Raw genomic sequence first — 6,306 nt, forward strand, 5'->3', positions numbered from 1 at the left:
TGTGCACGTGTGTGTGCACGTGCGCATGCGTGCGTGCCTGTGGGCACACACATGCACATACCACACAGTAGCTTTTCCTTTTCAACAGAAATGGCGGTCTACTATACGGAGTATCTGCAGCTAGCTTTTTAAATACCAAGTTATTTCCTGACATGGTCTGTGCACGTGGTACGGGGGCCAAAGGCACACAGGGCGTCTGGTGGAAAGTATTGGTGTGTCCCCCACCCTGTCCCCAGCCACCGGGTTCCTCTCCCTGGAGGCAGCCCCGCCTGCCTGCAGACACCCCCGCCCCACTGCGGGGCAGACTCCACAGTGTGTGCCCACCGCGCCCCCCAGCGGGGCTGAGCCTCATCCACCCGTGTGCAGTTACAGCTCAGCTCTGCGCATCGTGGGACACGTCCTTAGGCATGCCTCCTCTGGGCCACTCTGAAGTTTGCCTGTCCGTTACCGTAACAACGGCTTCTGTGCTCTGAGTGCTCACTACGTGCCAGGCCCCTCTCTAGGTGCTTTCTGGGAATTTCTTATCTCCCCATGTCCAGGCGGCCTCCCCAACAGAGCTGTGCCCTCGGCCTGCGGTACTCTGATGAAGCAGCGCAGGGCTTCGCAGCGTCTGACCTTCCTGGAGGTTTGGCCATTTTATCCTGTGAATCTTTCCTGCTTTCCAAGCAGGCAGGTGGCCCAAACCAGGGACACTGGACAGGTTGGTGTGTGTGCACATGTGGGTGTGTCATTGCACATGCCTGAGTTTGTGTGCGTGTGAGCACATGTGGGTGTGTATGAGCACACGTGGGTGTGTGAGAGCGTGTGTGGGCGTGTGAGTGCACATGTGTGTGAGCATATGTGAGTGTACGTGCATGTGTATGAACACACAAGTGTGTGCGGTGTGTGTGTGTTCCAGGAGGCTCGGGAGGAAGAGGAAGGAAGCAGGAGAAAGGGTAGGAGGTAGGTCAGCCCCTCTTCTGGCTGCGGGAGGAGGTGGGTCCTTGAATCTTGCATCCTTAAGAGTCCTCAAAGAGGCCGAAAGCTAGAAGCAAGGGCTGCTGCTCCAGCGAGGCTATTTTTAGCTCAAGAACATCTATTTATAACTCTGGCAGCCCCTTGGAGTCAATAAAACCCAGGACTGGAAAAAAGCTGATAGTTGTCTCCGGCAGGGCGGTGGTGCTTCCTCCGTCCCTAACACGGTGAGCACCTGCGGCTGTAGGAGGGGGTGACCAGCTGGGGCATGTGCCTCAGGACCCTGGGGGCCAGTGTGAGCCTCAGAGTGGGGGTGGGGATGCCATTTACCAAGTCGACCAGGCTCCCCGGGGTCAATTTGCTCACAGGCGGAACAAGGCAGGCAGTGAGCAGGACTCGAACCCTGGCGGGCTGGCATCCCCCTGCTCTTCAGCACTACTGTGCCCGTCACACCTGTCTCCTAAACGCTGGCACCCCTGCCTCCGCCTCTGTGTCTCCCCTGCCCCAGGCCAAGAGCTTTAAGCGTGGATGGGTCTCGGATGGGTGGATAGATGGGTGGGGAAGGGGTGGTTTGGGGTGGGTCTCAGTCTATCCATAGCGATGCCAGCGATGACTGGGGCCTCCCCTAGGGCCTCCCTTGGGCCTGTACTCCTGTGGCTGTCCCCATGGGAGCCAACGCTGTGGCTGGACCCGCCCTTGTGGTTCTTATGATTGCAGGACGCACCTCAGCAATAACCATCAGGGAACTTTGAAAAGACAAGGTTTATTACTCACGGGTCCTAAAGGACATGCGGCCTTCCCCGGGGCCACACAGCAAAGTTGCAGGTAGAGAGAGAGAGCGTGGACCTGGGCTCTGCCTTTACTGGAGTCAAGGGTGTGCCTAGGGTTTTGTGGGTTCACTCTTTATTGGTGAATTTAAAACATAAGTGCTGGAATTGAGGAGCGGGAAGGGAAACACGGGGCCATCAAGGGGTCAGTTATCTGGGTCACCCGGGGCTTTCTGAAAGGGGAACTTGAGGGGTGTAGCTGGCAATACGTTTATTCAAGATGATGTCTTTGAAATGGATGCCTTGGCAATCAAAGCTTAATGTCAGGCACTTACATTATAATCAAAAAAGCTAATTATTTGGCACTTACACTACGGGGGTAGATGGATAGGTGGATGTGAGGGTGGGTGGATAGATGGATGGATGAAGTGAGTGGATGGGTGAATAGAGGTAGATGGATGGATGAGTAGGTAGTTGAGTGTGTAGATGGATGGATAGATGAGTAAATGAGCAGATGGGTGGGTGGTTGGATGGATGGATGGGTGGAAGAGGGGATGGGGGTGAATAGGAGGGTGGGTAGATGGATGGGTGGATGAGTGGGTAGGTGGATACATTGATAGGTAGTTGGGTGAATAGGAGGATGGATAGATGAGTGGGTGGATAGGTGAGTGAGTAGATGGGAAGATGGATGGATGAGTGGGTGGATGGATGAGTGGGCCGGTGGGTGGGTGAGTGGATGGGTGGGTGGATAGACTGATAGGTGGTTGGGTGGATGGGAAGATGGATGGATGAGTGGGTGGATGGATAGGTGGGTGGGTGGGTGAATGGATGGGTGGGTAGGTGGATAGACTGATAGGTGGTTGGGTGGATAGGAGGATGGATGGATGGGTAGGTGGATGCATGGGTGAGTGGGTGGGTGGATGGGTGGGTAGATGGATAGATGGATGAGTGGATAGGTGGATAGACTGACAGGAGGATGGATGGATGGGTGGGTGGATGGGGGCGTAGGTGGACAGACTGATAGGAGGATGAATGGATGGGTGGGTGGGTGGGGGGGTAGGTGGATAGGCTGACAGGAGGATGGATGGATGAGTAGGTGGGTGGGTAGGTGGATAGACTGATAAGAGGATGGATGGATGCATGGGTGGATGGGTGGGTGGATGGGTGGGTAGGTGGGTAGACTGATAGGAGGATGGATGGATGAGTGGGTGGACGGATGGGTGAGTGGGTGGATGGATGGATGAATGGGTGGATGGACAGCTTGATAAGTGGGTGGGTGGATAGGAGGTGGATGGATGTGTAGATGGGGGGAAGGCAGGGAGGGAGGGAAAGAAGGTGGATGAGTAGTAACACTACATAGTACACTTCTGTTGGTCTGCCCTATGTCAAAGTGTGTGCTTACATCCATCCTCTCACTGGACTGTAGACAGGCACCTGGTCCTTGCTTACAGAAGGCGCCAGTGAGTGTTCAATGAATAAACCACAGCCTAACAGTCTCAGAGCTGGACACCACTGTGGAGACTGAGTTCAACCCTCTCTGAGGCTCAAGGAGGAGAACTGACCAGAGAGTCAGGGCAGAGCAGGGGCTGGACTCAGTTCCCTGATCTCCAGGCTCCCCGCTGCCCGGCTGAGCCATCCCTGGAAGGGGCCTGCCTCAGTGGCACCTCAGGCCCCTTGGAGCTCGGACCGCGCTTCTGTGGAAGGATTCGTCAAAGTGCTTCTGAGGCTCAGACCTGAAAGGGCTCAGAGCAGGGGAAGAGGGAAGAGGGCTGGTTCACAGGAAGACTTGGGGTGGGGGAGGTTGGCCTCTGCAGGGAGGTGGTACTTGGAGAGGCTGGGGGCACATGTACAGAGAGGGGGCATTGCCACCAGGGCCACAGAGAAAGGGCAGAAGAGGGACTGCACATGGCAGGGGGCCATGCAGAAGCTGACCACCTCTGGCCACGGGGAGGTCCAATGAGAAGCGGGTGCAGCTCTCGGGGCTCTTATTGGCAGGCCGGATGGAGGAGTTTCATCTGTTCTACAGAAAAGCAGTTGGCCCTGAGCAGGGAGGGGCCCTCTGCCATCAAAGAGAAGGCATGGAGCCCCTGAGGGTCTGCAGAATGAAAATTCTCCCAGAAAGGGGTACAGAGGGCTGGGCACTGGGCAGACGGGTGGGTGAGGGGCCGACTCCCAGCCAACTTCTTGGGGGTACCTGTGTGGCTAGGATGGACACCTGGGGAAGTGCAGTTACCCCTCCCAGGCGGCACGGCTCATGGAGCCAACCTCTCAGGGAAATCTCATCCTTTTTGACAGGGTACGGGGTCTAGACTAGTAAGGCAGGCCCAGTGCCTGCTTCTGCCCTGGGGATGGGGGTCTCCAGACACGGGGTCATTCATGAAGGAGTGGCCAGGCCCTGATGCTGTGATGATGGCTTTATGAGGGAGAAGGGGTCAGGGGAAGAAGGGACCAGAGCTAGTCTTGGTCAGGCAGGAGGCAATGAGGCTGAGGGCTAGTTCCCAGAGCAAGTCCTAGTGGGCCTGGGGGAAAGACAGACGTGCTCCCTCCCCTGCCTCCCCCTAAACACCCACCGGCCCCAGGGCAGGGTGATGCCAGGGCAGGCCTTTGCCAACACCAAGCAGGTGCCTGGGGGAGCTACCCCAGCCTTTCAGAACTGAGCAAGCCTTCAAATGTCCCTCCTGGGGAACTCCAAGGGAGGGGCTGGGGGGCGGGTGGTCTCAAGGGAGAAAGGGGTGGGAGGAGTGGGACTCCCCAAGGTGGGATGGAGCCAGATCGAGGCTCACAGTTCGTGGGGGGCCTTCATTCTGGAATGTGGAGGAGGCCTGGGGTGCAGCTGCTGAACTGACCCCAAGGCTCTCGGTCTCTTTGCAAACACCAAATGTGAGACCAGAGCACGAAGGCCTTTCCTCCGAGCAGCGCAGCGGGGGAATTCTGGGGACAGAATGAACCCGTCCCTGCCTTGAATTAGGTGGCCCTGGGTCCCCCCAGCACAGACGCTGTTTGGGCTCCTCTCGGGCATCCCAGCACCCACCTGTGCTGCTCCCTTGTGCACACACCTGGGGCAGCTGCCCGGGACCCTGCATGGCTGGCAACTGTCCGGGAGGGTGGCACTGAGGGTGGCACTACTGGCATCGGGGCCACCGAAGCCAGACTGGCCAGACGCAATTGGTGGACATAGCTATACATAGCCAAGGAGAGCTTGAAATAGAAGTGAGGGAAGGAGGGAGGGGGCCAGGGAGGAGAAAGGGCCCCAGCACCTGACGCCAGAGGGGGGAAACAATGCCCCATTCTAGAGGCCCCACCCCCACCCGACCGTCCCATGGGGTGTTTGCACCCGGAAACATTTGGGGAAACAAGGTGAAGTCAGGTCCCCAGATGGGAACCTCACCCTCTCTGAGGTTCCCCCACCCAGGCGGCCGCCCCCTCTGCTCCTGGTCCCTGCTGGTGGTCAGCCGTGGGGAGGGGAGCCTGCAGGCTGGTGACTGGGTGGCAGGTGTGAGGGGTGATAAAGAACGAGGGGATGGCGCGGGCTCAGCTGATAAGGCCCTTCCCGGTGAGTCAGCCCTAACAGGAAACTCCAGGAGCGGCAGGATTCAGAGCAGTAGGGCGGTTGGGGGAGGGAACGCTCGGGGCCTTCCCCTCTCCCCGCAGGTGGCAGGCGGCCCTGCCCCTCCTCGAGGCCAAGGACCTGCGGGGGAAGGACCTGCTGCCCGGCGGGCGGAGGAGGGGGCGCGGCCTCACGGGCACGGGCGGGGCGCCCCCGCTGGGCGGTGACGTCAGCCCAGGTGTAGGGGCGCCCCCGGCATCGCGGCTGGGGGGGCGCAGCTGGCCCCTGGGCCCTCGGGGAAACGCCCGCATCACACTCTGCCCTCCCCACGCCCCCGGGAGCCCACATCCCGCCTAACCCGCACGCAGCCGGGCCCCCCGGGCTCCGAGGGAGGCTGGGCGCGGTGGGTGCGCCGCGCGGCCGCGATGAGCTCACGCCGGGAAGGGAAGGCCGCGCCCACCCGGACGCCCTGAGTCCTCAAAGCGCCGGGGCCCTGGGCGCCCGCCCCTCCGCGCGCCCTCGCCGGCCCGGCCCCGAGCCGAGGGCATGGCGCCCCCCGACTCCCCCCACCGGCCTCAGGTGGGCAAACACCTGCCGGGCAGGGGCGGGCGGGCGCCCCTCCGGGGTCGGCCTGTTCCACCGCGGGCCGCCGTGTGCGCTCCTCGCCGGCCTCAGGCTCCGACGTGGGCTCGCCGGCCACCGACCCCGCGCTTCCCGAGACCGGAGGCCGAGAGCAGACCAGCAGCGCCATCTGCTGCCCGCGCCCGGAGGGGCAGCCAGTCGCGGGCCGGGGACCTCCAGCCCTGCGCATCCCACCTGTCGGGGCCCTGCAGGCCGTGCCCGGGGGTTCGGGTCTTCAGCCGTCTCCAGCCCCGCAGCCCCCGCCCGCCCTCCCCGGGCTCGTCTGCAGCGTCAACTGCCCACAGCCTCCACCTGCTCTGGGTCTCCTGGTGCCACAGGAAGGTCAGCAGCACCCTCGGCTTGGGGGACACTCAGATGGAGTCAGCTGCCCAGCTGTATCTCCAGCCGGATTTCATC

This window comes from Ceratotherium simum, chromosome 34, assembly GCF_057802395.1.
Source record: "Ceratotherium simum simum isolate JZ-2026a chromosome 34, ASM5780239v1, whole genome shotgun sequence".
Classification (NCBI taxonomy): domain Eukaryota; kingdom Metazoa; phylum Chordata; class Mammalia; order Perissodactyla; family Rhinocerotidae; genus Ceratotherium; species Ceratotherium simum.